Source organism: Schistocerca cancellata, chromosome 4 (genome assembly GCF_023864275.1).
Source record: "Schistocerca cancellata isolate TAMUIC-IGC-003103 chromosome 4, iqSchCanc2.1, whole genome shotgun sequence".
In the NCBI taxonomy this organism is placed as follows: Eukaryota; Metazoa; Arthropoda; class Insecta; order Orthoptera; family Acrididae; genus Schistocerca; species Schistocerca cancellata.
In genome coordinates, this window is record NC_064629.1 from 308,915,672 (window position 1) to 308,930,619 (window position 14,948).

The window sequence follows — 14,948 nt, forward strand, 5'->3', positions numbered from 1 at the left end:
CCAGTTTATATTCATCCAGTGCATCGTAATGAGAGAACTTGGCGACTTCTAACAAACTTCAAGCATGATTTCAAACCTTTGTTAATCTTTTTCTCGTTTACATTAACTTATTTGCAATCAGAAGTTTGAAGCTGTGTTATACGTGGGAGACCGATTCCTCAAAGACTCGGGGATTTACTTGTATAATACTGTATTAAAACAAGTAAATCCATCTGATGATGGACATGGAAGCCAGAAATCGGTCGTGGCATTAAAATAAAGCTTTTTAAAAGTACTTGTGGCTGCCTGCGTTCTCCACAAAAAATCCTTTACTGAAAAACAACGAAATTCCACAGTATCCAGCATAGATAAAGTACATTAAACAAATATTTATAGCTACTGAATATTTGATTTCCTAAATAAAGATCTCCAGCTCTTAGAGTCCTATTTCTGTCTTTTCGTAAGCTTGAGGAATTCACTTGCTTACTAGAAAAAAATACTTATCGTTATTCTGTTTAACTTTCAGCAGTATGACATAATTACACTTTCTTTGTCTTATCACGGCAGACAGCCATGTATGTAATGTCCCGGATTTCGATGTGCGGCTAAGGTGTTATTAAATACTGGGGGTGGTTCCTTTTTTTATACACTGGAGTCTCATTGACTGAAGTATAATTGTCTTCAGCGATGACTCCCACTTCGAACTGCACCCTGATGAACAGTGAAGTGGTGTCTGGAGACGCCATGGACAGTGGGGGGACACCGATCTGTCGCCCGCCACCCGGCCCGACAACCACGACTGATGGTTTGTCGAACCATTTCTTTTCATAGCTGGATCCCTTTCGTTATCATGCGCGGCATCCTTATAGCACAGCGATACGTCGACGATATTCTACTCCCCGTTTTGTTGCCTTTCATGACTTTACATTTCAGCAAGACAATGTCCGCTCACACTCGGCCAGAGTTTATGCAGCTTGTGATTGCCAAACCCTACCATTGCCAGCAATGCCGCCGGATCTCTCCTCAATTTAAGAACATCTGGAGATTGGGATTTTGACAATGTAACGCGCCATTTGTACAGAATTTGACATGATATCCCTGAGTGGGGCATCCAACAGCTCTGTTAATCAATGCCAAGCCGAATAACTGCTTCCATAAGGTCCAGAGGTAGTCTAAAATATTATTGACTAACTCGATTCGTGAAGCTCTTTCCCTTCAATAAATCATTCAGTTTTTCTGAAATTGTAATCCTTTATTTGTCTGTTCATGCATATTACTTTTTTTTAGTGTATTCTCAACCCGAATACTTGTTTCTAGCGATTCAAGGAACTGAATGTCGCCTACAAGAATTCAAAGAGATCTATGACTAAATCCCTCGGATTTATTATTTAAGTCAGATTGTAACTGCTGCTTTACACCTCGGTTAAGACTCTCCAGCTGATCGAATTTACGATCTCCGAAAATACTGAGTTGTTCAAACATTTTTACTAGTGATTCAATATCAGCTTCAACTTTTTCTTTTTCCTATTTTGAACGAACATGTTTAGCAACATCCTCAATTCTAGTTACTTTTGTGTGTGATTCTTTCAGAATATCCTTACTTAAAGTAGCTCCACACGTCCGTTTAACTAATATAGTTCTCCTACGTAGCTTCGTTTTGTGAAAATGCTGAATACATTTAGTAGCTGCATAACTAGTTTCCATTCTAGCATAACTATAGTAGCGATATCCACACTTAGTAAATACACTGCTGGAAAAAATATTTGTGCACCTGGAAAGACGAATCGATTTTGATCCTATGACGGCATATGCCACATGCGCATTAGTGATAAAAGTTTCAACGTCGTCCTCCAACAGATAGCGTAGTGGCATAGCTACCAGAGCACCATCTGCGTCTACCCTTTAATAGGGAATGCTCACAGTCAGAAGGCTCAGCGCGGTGCAAACGTGTGAAGCAAGAAGGCAACCATGCCACGGAGACCCATTCGTGCTTCTTACAGCTAAATGAGCGAGTTTCAGAGGGGTCCCGAGTGGCGGAATGGCCCTTTCAGTGAATTGCCAGAAAGTTGGACGTTCTGCGTTAGTTATACAACGACGCTGGTCTCAGTGGTTGTGTAAACAGTCTCACATGCGTATACGAAGTTCTGGACCTCCACACAGCTCAGACGCCCGGCAGGAAAGGCAGCAGTGGAAGATCGTACAGCTGCCATAACAGAGATAAGAGGGGTTGTGAGGCCAGACGTGTCAATACGAACTGTTGCAAACCGGTTTTTAGCAGTTGGACAACAGGCAAGCACACCTGCAGCGCATCTACCACTCATGCCACACCGAGCGAAGTGGAGCAGTGGTTAGCCCACTGGACTCGCATTCGGGAGGACGACGGTTTAAACCCGCGTCCGGCCATCCTGATTTAGGTTTCTCGTGACTTTACTAAATCGCTTCAGGCAAATTCCGGGATGGTTCCTTTGAAAAGGCACGGCCTACTTCCTTCCCCCTGCTTCGATAACCCGACGGGACCGATGACCTCGCTGTTTGGTCCCTTCCCCCAAATCAACCAACCACTCACGCCACAGCATCGACGTGCACGGCTCGACTGATGCCGACAGAGGATCACTTGGAAGATGGAACGGCGCTACGTGGTCTTTAGTGATGAAAGCAGATTCTGCCTGCATGCAAGTGATGGTCGTTTGCGCGTACGACGTAGACATGGTGAGGGCTGACTTGTAGAGTGCATTTTTCGAACACTTATGGTCTGGGATGTGATAAGCTACAGTTCTCGTTAACCTTTCGTGTTTCTGGAGAGGACGCTAACCAGCGCTCGGTACGTCCAGAATGTTGTTAGACCTGATCTTTTGTCGTTCTTGCAATAAGAACGTGATGTGTTGTTCCAGCAGGATAACACTCACCCACATACTGTCCGTGAAACTCAACGTGCCCTGCAAGACGTGTAGCAACTTCTCTGGCCAGCACGATCTCCGCACTTGTCTGCAATAGACCTCGTGTGGGATATAATGGGACTCCTGTGACATGTCAACCGACAACTCTTACAGACCTACGTGATCGTGGCATAACGTATCCAAGGACCCTATTCATCGTCGACTGGATGCCAGAGTCAGTGCCTGCATTGCTGCCCGTGCAGGTTGTACCGCATATTAATATGGGTGTTTCAGCATCTGTCACTACCTGATATCTCAGAACTCTTTGTGCTGTTGATCTATAAAAGTTATCAGTTCATGTACTCCATATGCATTGCTGCAACAATATATCATGACTGAACTGTAAACCTCTAAAAGGGTGTACAATTTTCTTTCTCGGTAGTGCAAACGATCGAGGTGTGTTGTCATCGTCGATGATGACAAACCCCTAACCCTAGAGTTGCTGGCAGTGGTAGTAATATATATCTTCATCATGTCGCAATTTTAATTCCTAAAATTCTAATTTCTTTGGGCTATTTGAATAATACGTGAAATGTATTCGTAGTTGCGAATGTGGACAACCATCAGCAGAATAACATCGTAGTTCGGAATAACACAAGCACTACAATATAGTATTTGAAAAATATGTTCATGATAATATGAACACTGTCGCACTGTCATGTACTACATAACCAACAAGTGTTCTGTATTATTGCGTCCCCGACTGACGATCAGTACCACTCACCGTGTTAGTTGTCCATTAGTGGTGCCCTACGCTCCCCCTACACGCTGCGACGACAACGTCGTAGTCGGTCGCGACGGCTGGGAGGCGGCAATAGGAACGGAAATAGCGTCGGCCTCGGCGGAGCGGCGGCAGCAGCGGCAGGTACCGCAGCGTGAGCGGCGTAGGCTGACAGAAGCAGCAGCAGCAACCGCGGTGGAGGCGGCAGCAGTAGTGGCAACCATGGCTGCAGCAGGAGGGGACGAGAGGAACAGTAAGATCCGCGACTGCACCGACAACCAGTCAGAGGCCGTTGCCTAAGTGCGCCGTTACAGCAGTAAGAGCTGTAGTGACAGCAATGGCAGCTAATGCAACAAAATCGATAGCCGAAGCAAAACCCATTACCGTAGCCACAGTTCATTCCGTCTGAGCTCTGGACCAACAACTCGACCTGTCACCTCTTCTTCTTTATATCGTCTCCATGTACACACTGCTTATTACCCTCTCTCCCGCTATCCTGTCACGGTCACCACGTGCGTAACGATGTGTAGATGCTCAGTCTTGCCACGGACATGAGCCACGTATGTGATGTCTCGGACTTAAATGTGCAGCTGTCGGGAGCGAAACGGGAAAATCCCATCGTGACCCTTTTACCGTCAAAAATCTCTCTCTCTATACCACGACAGTTCTCTTGCGACTGGTCCAGAGAGTTTACATCATTTAAAAATATCAAGCTTAAACTTCCCTGTTGTGGGGACAGCCCTCGGTCACGTACTTTATTTCGTACCACTACCTTTCGATCATTCCATCAAAGAGATGCTGTGGCCGAGCGGTTCTAGGCGCTTCAGTCCGGAACCACGCTACTGCTACGGTCGCAGGTTCGAATCCTGCCTCGAGCATGGATGTGTGTGATGTCCTTAGGTTAGTTAGGTTTAAGTAGTTCTAAGTCTAGGGGACTGATGACCTCAGATGTTAAGTCCCATAGTGCTTACAGCCATTTGAACCATTTTTTTGAACAGTTTAGACTGGCGAGAAAGACATTGATAATCTCCTGTCTTCCTTTACAGCATCGTAAAATAATCAACGATTCACTCCTAGACCCTCCCATTAGAAGGCAGAGACTGGAACTTGCAGATCTATTGTAGAAACAGTACTAAACAATTTCTGAACTGTATCAGAAATTCCGTATGTAGTAACAACTTAGTAACAACTTTTCTTTCATTTCTCTACAACATCGAAGTCAACAAAATTAAGAAAATTAAATCTATGAGACAACTTCGGAGTGAACTATATGAACAAAACGGGTGCGCCCGGAGCAGCGACGGCCTTCGGCTCGCCTCCAGCAAAAGCCGGATATCCGTGGCATTCTTCGATCCGCCTATGCGCCACGCCTTATCCCACAATCTTGTGGCACGTAATAGAGATGTTCACGCACTTAAGCGGTGTGATGCAAAAACACAAAAAAAAGGAGGAACACGCACACACACAACACCAAAGTCAGTAACAAACAACAGCATACCGGCACTTGTCCTCATTTCTCCTTCACACTGTTCACACGACTCACTACTCGCCACAGTAGGTTCTGAGTTACAATTCACCATGACACACGTAGTTCAAAATGTTCAAATGTGTGTGAAATCTTATGGAACTTAACTGCTAAGGTCATCAGTCCCTAAGCTTACACACTACTTGACCTAAATTATCCTAAGGACAAACACACACACCCATGCCCGAGGGAGGACTCGAACCTCCTCACACGTAGTACACAGCGTCAATCCCCAGTACCTTAAATGATTTTGTTTTCGTCAGAGGAGCTAGCTCCAGTGTACACATTAGGTTATTTCTGGAAGATTAAGTTAGAAGGCTAGTTTGTTGATGAGCATCAGCAATAATCTAAAGGACTTCAGTAACGCCCAACCCGAAGATTGCATGTAGATACATGCATTTGTTCTTACGTGATGCAATGTTAGTGCTGTTGTTGTTGTGGTCTTCAGTCCTGGACTGGTTTGATGCAGCTCTCCATGCTACTCTATCCTGTGCAAGCTTCTTCATCTCTCAGTACTTATTGCAACCTACATCCTTCTGAATCTGCTTAGTGTGTTCATCTCTTGCTCTCCCTCTACGATTTTTACCCTCCACGCAGCCCTCCATTGCTAAATTTGTGATCCCTTGATGCCTCAGAACATGTCAAGTTGCACCACAAACTCCTCTTCTCCCCAATTCTATTCAATGCCTCCTCATTAGTTATGTGATCTACCCATCTAATCTTCAGCATTCTTCTGTAGCACCACATTTCGAAAGCTTCTATTCTCTTCTTGTCCAAACTATTTATCGTCCATGTTTCACTTCCATACATGGCTACACTCCATACAAATACTTTCAGAAACGACTTCCTGACACTTAAATCTATACTCGATGTTAACAAATTTCTCTTCTTCAGAAACGCTTTCCTTGCCATTGCCAGTCTACATTTTATATCCTCTCTACTTCGACCATCATGAGTTATTTTGCTCCCCAAATAGCAAAACTCATTTACTACTTTAAGCCTCTCATTCCCTAATCTAATTCCTGAAGCAACACCAGATTTCATTCGACTACATTCCATTATCCTCGTTTTGCTTTTGTTGATGTTCATCTTATATCCTCCTTTCAAGACACTGTCCATTCCGTTCAACTGCTCTTCCAAGTCCTTTGCTCTGTCTGACAGAATCACAATGTCATCGGCGAACCTCAAAGTTTTTCTTTTTTCTCCATGGATTTTAATACTTACTCCGAATTTTTCTTTTGTTTCCTTTACTGCTTGCTCAATATACAGGTTAAATAACATCGGGGATAGGCTACAACCCTGTCTCACTCCCATCCCATCCGCTGCTTCCCTTTCATGCCACTCAACTCTTATAACTGCCATCTGGTGGTTTCTGTACAATGTTAGTGCACTCTCAAAATGTTTAGCATTTGTCTATACGTTGTCGCAGGTATTCGACGAAAGAAGTGAGTCCCGTCAACTATCAGAAATGTGTAGGAAATTTGTACTTCACTGTCGTCAGTAATGTAACGTCGTATGGCGTTATGACCTGGCAAGTCGTCTAGTAGTACAACGTCTTAATTTTGAAAAGTTTTATTCAGTCGCATTTAAATAGCGTCTTCCTCTATTTAAGTTCATTTAAATATTGTGTTAGAACCGCACTTCTACAGTCTAGATTGCTATAGCAAATGCGTGTAAGAAATGCAGGGAGATTAGGAGTAACCGACAAAGTCATCAGGGAAAGATAGGTCAGCATACAGTATGCCGTTCGTGTTTTCGTTGTTGATGACGTAAGAACTAGAGAGGTCAAATATGTGACGCCTCATACCTTACTTCTCTGGACTATCACCTAGTAAGCCATTGGCATAAACATCTCAGTATTTAGACAGGTTTAACGACGAGTATGGTGTGACTGGTTAATTTAATCGAATCGGGCAATTGCGGAGTGCCCACATTGGATAATATGTTGGTCTCCGAACGACGCGTACTTTGCTGTCTAAATGTTCTTATTATCAACTGTATACGATGTTTTTTGTCATCAGTGGTGACGAAATCTTGAAAAATTAATCAAAATTAATGATTGAGATATATTTTCAAGATTTCGTTCACCACTGATCACAAAAAAATACACAAATAGTTTAAAGATATTGTTATCATTAAAAACTTTATGCTGAAAACTTTTTAATTAACAATCTAACTAATATGCACGACAGCTAACTTCCATGACGAGAGCTGTTGCAGTCGTTTATATTCTTTACACAAGTGTAGTATATCACGCGATTTCAGTTACACATGTCTCATGCTAATTTAAATACATTAGAAGGCACCCTCTAATTTTATTATCATACTCAACAGCGGTTGGAGTTGTTTACTTTCTACAAGCTAGCGTTGTGTACTGCTCGAATAAAGAATGAACTGAATTATCGACGTACGTCATCACAAGTACAGTCAGCCCCGATAGCTGAATGGTCGGCGGGGTCGGAGATTTTCTCTTGCGTGTTGTGTTGTCCTCATTATCGTCATCTCATCCTCATCGACCCGCAAATCGCCCAAGTGGCGTCAGCTCAAAAGACTTGCACCAGGCGACCGGTCTACCCCGACAGGAGGCCCTAGCCACACGACATTTCATTTCGTCACAGGTACATACTGTTTACTTTTATAACTTGATTTATTTAACTTTAAATTCGTTTACGTTCCATTACGCTTTTACTTCAATGAAACGACCACTATTCCTGAACAATGTTATTTTCATTACCACCGTACTCAGTGCCACAGAAATCAATGAACAAAACGTGTCGCAATTCTAATCAAAGGCGATTCTAAGTCGAAAAAAATATGATTGTTCAGCAATTAACAATTATGTCATTTCCAGTTTGTTATATGGAGAGATAAAATTTATCTCAGTTCTGATTCTGCCCTACATGAAGAAATAGACAATGTTCAACAGTACGCCGTAGAGTTACTGAAATCTTTAAATCCATCTGGGTTACCACAACATCAATTGCTTTAAAAAAAAATGCTAATATTATGTTAATTAGAAATGTGCACGCTAATCATGGATTAATCAATGATGCAAGATTAGCAGTAACTCACTTAGAGGAGTACATCATCATAGTTAAATTCATTTACTCCAATAAAGCTGTACTCATGCTCAACATTAACTTCACACCTTCTGATCCGACACTTTATTCAACTTGTAAACGTCACTACAGGTATTCGGATTTAGGTTATGACATGTTCGATATGCCTGCCATCATTGGCGCATAGCGGAATTCTGTATGTCCCGCTAAAGTATCGAAACGTCGATGCTGTCGATAACCTAATGAATGGCTGTTTCCAGCTCAGCTATGATTTTGGAGTTATTGCTGTACACCTTGTCTTCAATATAGCCCCACAAAGAAGTCGCATGTGTTCAGATCTGGAGAATATGGCGGCCAATCGAGGCCCATGCCAGCGGTGTCTGTGTACCCCAGAGTCAGAATGCGATCCCCAAAGTGCTCCTTCAGGACATCAGACACTCTCCTGCTTCGATGGGGGTCGATCTCAGTCTTCCATGTACCATATCTTGTCGAAATCAGGGTCACTTTGGATAACGGGGATGAAATCATCTTCCAAAACCTTAACGTACCGTTCAGTAGTCACCGTGTCATCAAGGAATATCGTACCAATTATCCCGTGACTGGACATTGCACACCACACAGTCAGCTGTTGAAGGTGAAGAGACTTCTTGATCGCAAAATGGGGTTTCTCAGTCCCCCAAAAGCGCCAATTTTCCTTATTGACCAATCCATCCAAATGAATGGGGGCTTCGTCGCTAAACCAAACCATATTGATTCCCATCATGGTCCACGGCCAATAATGCAGTTTGAACGTCCTAACGTAAATCGTTCGGAAGTTAAGACGATTCTGTTTCATATAGTTCACTAATTGTAACCATGTATGTTTGTGCTAAAGACACAAACAACCAAAAAGTAAACGATGATCACATTATATCTGCTTACATTATTTTCAAAATCTCTGTTGTAAAATAAAGAAGTTTTAGAAACCAAAATTAATCTGCTAAAGACAATATCTGATTTTTATACGTTTTACAATTGCCGTATGAATCACCAGTCGCCAAAAATTGGGTTGTATTTAATGGTAGAGATATTTTACAGTGAGGCTAATATTTGTTACTACTATCCAAAATGTAATGTCTTTTGACTGTTAGTGACTGATCAGGATAGAGTACGAAATATTCGCATGGGTCAACTAGTCATCATAAATTATGTAAAAAAATTAAATAAGAAACTTCGGGATGGTACATAGCGCACCATGAAGAAAAATTGACGATGGGAACCAATGTTTGGAAATGTCATTCAACTGTATTATGTACAAAAAGAAGCATTTTGACAGACATCTACAGATAAACCGTTCACGCAACACCCTTGGCTTCGTTAGCCACTGCAAATAATAACACTCATTCCCCTTCCCTACGTGACGATACCAATAACAGGGAACTATGACAACGAACCTGAAGTATAACGAATTCTAAATTCGTAGAGGTATGCACCGCCTATGCAACTAAATGAAGGCAGTTTGTTTCTTTACCTCCACGAATTTAGAGCAACTAAGGGAAAGACGGAAAACAGATAAAAATGATGAAATCTAAATTACTTTTTATCAGTCACCACAGTACACAGAATTGGTTTCAGTGGATAGGAATTTCACTGAGCTAAAACTGTAAGAGAAAAAAATTAAATTACAGAATTACAGATGGTGTTGTAAAGGTACGTTTACACGGGCAAAAAAATTGCATATTGCACTGTGGCCTCAAGAATTTCAAGCACATTATCGACAGCGTTGCCGGCCACTGTTGCGCGACAACGTTACGGCAGTCCATCTCTGGGTCAGATGTGTTTACATGGGCCTCATTATGGCCGCGAAATCGACGAAAGGTAGTTAGTCCAAGTGGATGCAGCGCTCCTGCATTTGCATTCCACAAAGAAAAAAGTTAGCATCACAAAGAGAACTCGAGCTCTGCAGATGTGTTCTTTTTTAAGTAAGCGTACTGCTTCCGAAACTTTAACTCGTGACTCATGCTGGATACATGCGTTTTCCAGAATGCAGAAACACTATTTTGAATATATCGCTTAAAAGCAATTTGTCCAAGAATTCGTACGAGTAACACCAATGTGTAAGACTGTATATCAGACTGACCATCACACTTCAATTGCCGGCCGGGGTGGCCGAGCGGTTCTAGGCGATACAGTCTGGAACCGCGCGACCGCTACGGTCGAAGGTTCGAATCCTGCCATGGTCGTGGATGTGTGTGATGTCCTTAGGTTAGTTAGGTTTAAGTAGTTCTACGTTCTAGGGGACTGATGACCTCAGAAGTTAAGTCCCATAGTGCTCAGAGCCATTTGAACCATTTTTGAACACTTCAGTTTTTGGCCACTGCTGATTCGTACAGCAATTTGCTGTACCTCTCTAATATGTATTTGTCATCGATATGCCTCGAGGTATTAGGACTTTTCAACGCTTTGGTGGAAGAACTTAAGGAATTCATTAAAGGAGTTTGCAATAACAGTCAAATGTTTATGTTAATATTTTGTTGTGGTTCAACAGTACCGTGACAGGACCATAAATTTCATAAATGTGATACATCTATTATGGGAAATGAAAAGTAATTTATACTAAGACGATAGTAAAAGAAGGCATTTGGCAAGTTGCTGACGATGTAAACGGAAACGCACGCGAGGAAGCTTCAAAAAATCTTAGAAGCCTTAAGAACATACATAGAATACAATTATGGCTCACTGCAAATAATCTACTACGACGGTAACAGCGAGAATGTCCTATTTCACGTTTCTACCATTTTATACACTCCTGGAAATTGAAATAAGAACGCCGTGAATTCATTGTCCCAGGAAGGGGAAACTTTATTGACACATTCCTGGGGTCAGATACATCACATGATCACACTGACAGAACCACAGGCACATAGACACAGGCAACAGAGCATGCACAATGTCGGCACTAGTACAGTGTATATCCACCTTTCGCAGTAATGCAGGCTGCTATTCTCCCATGGAGACGATCGTAGAGATGCTGGATGTAGTCCTGTGGAACGGCTTGCCATGCCATTTCCACCTGGCGCCTCAGTTGGACCAACGTTCGTGCTGGACGTGCAGACCGCGTGAGACGACGCTTCATCCAGTCCCAAACATGCTCAATGGGGGACAGATCCGGAGATCTTGCTGGCCAGGGTAGTTGACTTACACCTTCTAGAGCACGTTGGGTGGCACGGGATACATGCGGACGTGCATTGTCCTGTTGGAACAGCAAGTTCCCTTGCCGGTCTAGGAATGGTAGAACGATGGGTTCGATGACGGTTTGGATGTACCGTGCACTATTCAGTGTCGCCTCGACGATCACCAGTGGTGTACGGCCAGTGTAGGAGATCGCTCCCCACACCATGATGCCGGGTGTTGGCCCTGTGTGCCTCGGTCGTATGCAGTCCTGATTGTGGCGCTCACCTGCACGGCGCCAAACACGCATACGAACATCATTGGCACCAAGGCAGAAGCGACTCTCATCGCTGAAGACGACACGTCTCCATTCGTCCCTCCATTTACGCCTGTCGCGACACCACTGGAGGCGGGCTGCACGATGTTGGGGCGTGAGCGGAAGACGGCCTAACGGTGTGCGGGACCGTAGCCCAGCTTCATGGAGACGGTTGCGAATGGTACTCGCCGATACCCCAGGAGCAACAGTGTCCCTGATTTGCTGGGAAGTGGCGGTGCGGTCCCCTACGGCACTGCGTAGGATCCTACGGTCTTGGCGTGCATCCGTGTGTCGCTGCGGTCCGGTCCCAGGTCGACGGGCACGTGCACCTTCCGCCGACCACTGGCGACAACATCGATGTACTGTGGAGACCTCACGCCCCACGTGTTGAGCAATTCGGCGGTACGTCCACCCGGCCTCCCGCATGCCCACTATACGCCCTCGCTCAAAGTCCGTCAACTGCACATACGGTTCACGTCCACGCTGTCGCGGCATGCTACCAGTGTTAAAGACTGCGATGGAGCTCCGTATGCCACGGCAAACTGGCTGACACTGACGGCGGCGGTGCACAAATGCTGCGCAGCTAGCGCCATTCGACGGCCAACACCGCGGTTCCTGGTGTGTCCGCTGTGCCGTGCGTGTGATCATTGCTTGTACAGCCCTCTCGCAGTGTCCGGAGCAAGTATGGTGGGTCTGACACACCGGTGTCAATGTGTTCTTTTTTCCATTTCCAGGAGTGTATATTACCTTTTGTGTTACATAGCTCTGGTAAATGGAATTTATGGTTCACCCACTTCCGCATTCCTGTAGACAAGAAACAAGTACGCAGCATGTATCGAACTGAAGTACAATTATATTGTTCCACTGCTCACATTACGTAACTTGGCACTCCAGCGCTGTCGGCGAGAGAGCAGGAAACAAACCTGAGAGATGGAGGGAATTATTTGCAGACAAGGACAGAGCTAGATATGACCCGGAATAACACCGGCAACACTTCGGCACTTCAAAAACCTGGTTAATCAGCAATGGTGCTACGCCACACTGAAATATTTACATGTATTGCGGCCATAGACCAGCTATGTCGACGGAAACGCTATTGCGACCACATGTTACCGTAAAATATTGCTCTTGTCATCTAATCTACTGGAGTCTGTTTCAGATGTCCCATAGAAATAGTTTCTACACATCATCGTCAGGACTGGATGATGGCTACAGCCTAAACCTAATTCTACCGATCCTCCTTCCGCTAGCAGCAGCCGGCGTGGGAGTCATACACGCCCTGACGTTGAATAATGCCTCGACCGTGGACGAACTACAGGCACCGTCAATCCACAGTGTGTGTCAACGCTGTAAAATCGTTACTCAAAGAATGAGAAATAACAGGAAAACAGGTATGACGTAGGTACACACTCAGATTCTTACGTTCGTTGTTCGGTGAGGCAGTGCAAACGAAATACGTATCAGTCTTTTGGCACACGATCACTATCTGTATTATTCAGTATTTCAACGGAACCCTATCTGCGAACAGATACGGCTGTTCAGTCGTGGCAAGTCGCCCTGACAACCGTGCCGCTAGCTCAGTTCACATGGAGCTCTATATCATCTTACTACTAAACACAACTCGAAATAATTTAATAACGCCTGTGTTGTAAGAGCTGAAGCACCTCTAAAGTTACTGAAGGGATTGCAACCTGCGTTCTATCAGCGTGAAACCTTAATTGATCCACATGTCTTCAGTGTTCTAAATATAGCTGGATGACACTTCCCGAAATGGATTCCTACCATAAGATGTTAGAGGTACAGTGTACATGATTCCAGCAGAGCCCTCCCTTGTATTATAGGATACACCAGCGTAGCAGTACTCCAAAGTGAGTAGTCCTCGCCCGTCAAATGAAGATCAGACGGTACATCAAACGCAAGTACTGAATATGTTATGGAAAATGAAAACTTGTGCCAGACCAGGACACGAACCCGGAGTTCCTGCTTTTCACTTTAAACGTTAAGTTTTCTGAGCACGTTTCCAGGCCTTGCTGCAGCTTTCGTTGTTACTTGTGTTTCATTCCACTATGTCCCAACAGTGCAGCCAGAATTTGTACCACGAGGTATGGATATGGTGGGCTAAAGAAGCTTACCCTGTCTAACTAAAATTACTAAATAAATAAAGTAAGTGAAAATACAGTTGCATGAAGTTTTATTTGCGAAACCATTTACAAATGTTGAATCTGTAGTGAAACGAAAATTTTGTGACAAGTTCAAGACCCAATTATCTCATAAATTTTCATTTGTCACAACATATCCAATAATAGCAGTTCTGAACGGTTGTCGCTCATTTTATTTCATGTCATTGTATGTTCGTTGACGCCATCAACATTGATTCCTTTTTATTTCAACGAGTTTAATTCATTTCAAATGTCACTATGCCTCATCGATATTAGCTTCCGAAACATCAAACACTGAGTGAATTAGGACTGAATAGAATGATAGGTGATAGACGTGTCATACTGTAATTTTTGGGCTTCCTACTACGACAGCGATGCATGTGTGGAACCAGTGAGCACAGGGAAGTCGTGCTTAATATGACCACAAAGCGATAAGCCGCGAACGCGTACATATACTATAACGGACCACCAATCTACGTCCACTGTTTTGTCTTGACGCTGGAGCACTTTATACTGTCATCTGCTGTGGGATGAACTGATAGCGCGCATGACGAACCGTTGGTTTTCATTTTTCAGTAACCATAATCGCCTTAGACTGCAGTTAGCACATGAAAGCTACTGTTTTCGTGCGTAGTGTTTTAGGACGAGACGTATAATGACAACCACATATGTGTTATATGCTATCGTAATGATCATAAGTACAATTGTACTGTAAACTATCATAAGTAAGCGTAGACTACGGTAGTTGTCCTAGTAGCTTTGGTCAGTTAAGTTTGTAACTGCGTTATCTGTACATTAGGTGTGTTGCAAACCTATCAGGTATTACTTCATTTCTCTCTGCCTCGTGATGACTGGGTGTTATGTGCTGTCCTTAGGTTAATTAGGTTTAAGTAGTTGTAAGTTCTAGGGGACTGATGACCATAGATGTTAAGTCCCATAGTGCTCAGAGCCATTTATTACTTCATTTCGAGTACTTTGTTTGCATATGCGCTCGTTGTCGTACCAGATTCCTCTCGATACCAGATTCAGTGAAACGTCTAGAAAGTGAGTGAGGATATATCAAGGGACATGGAATATTTTTGTTCTATATAGCTATCCTCCAG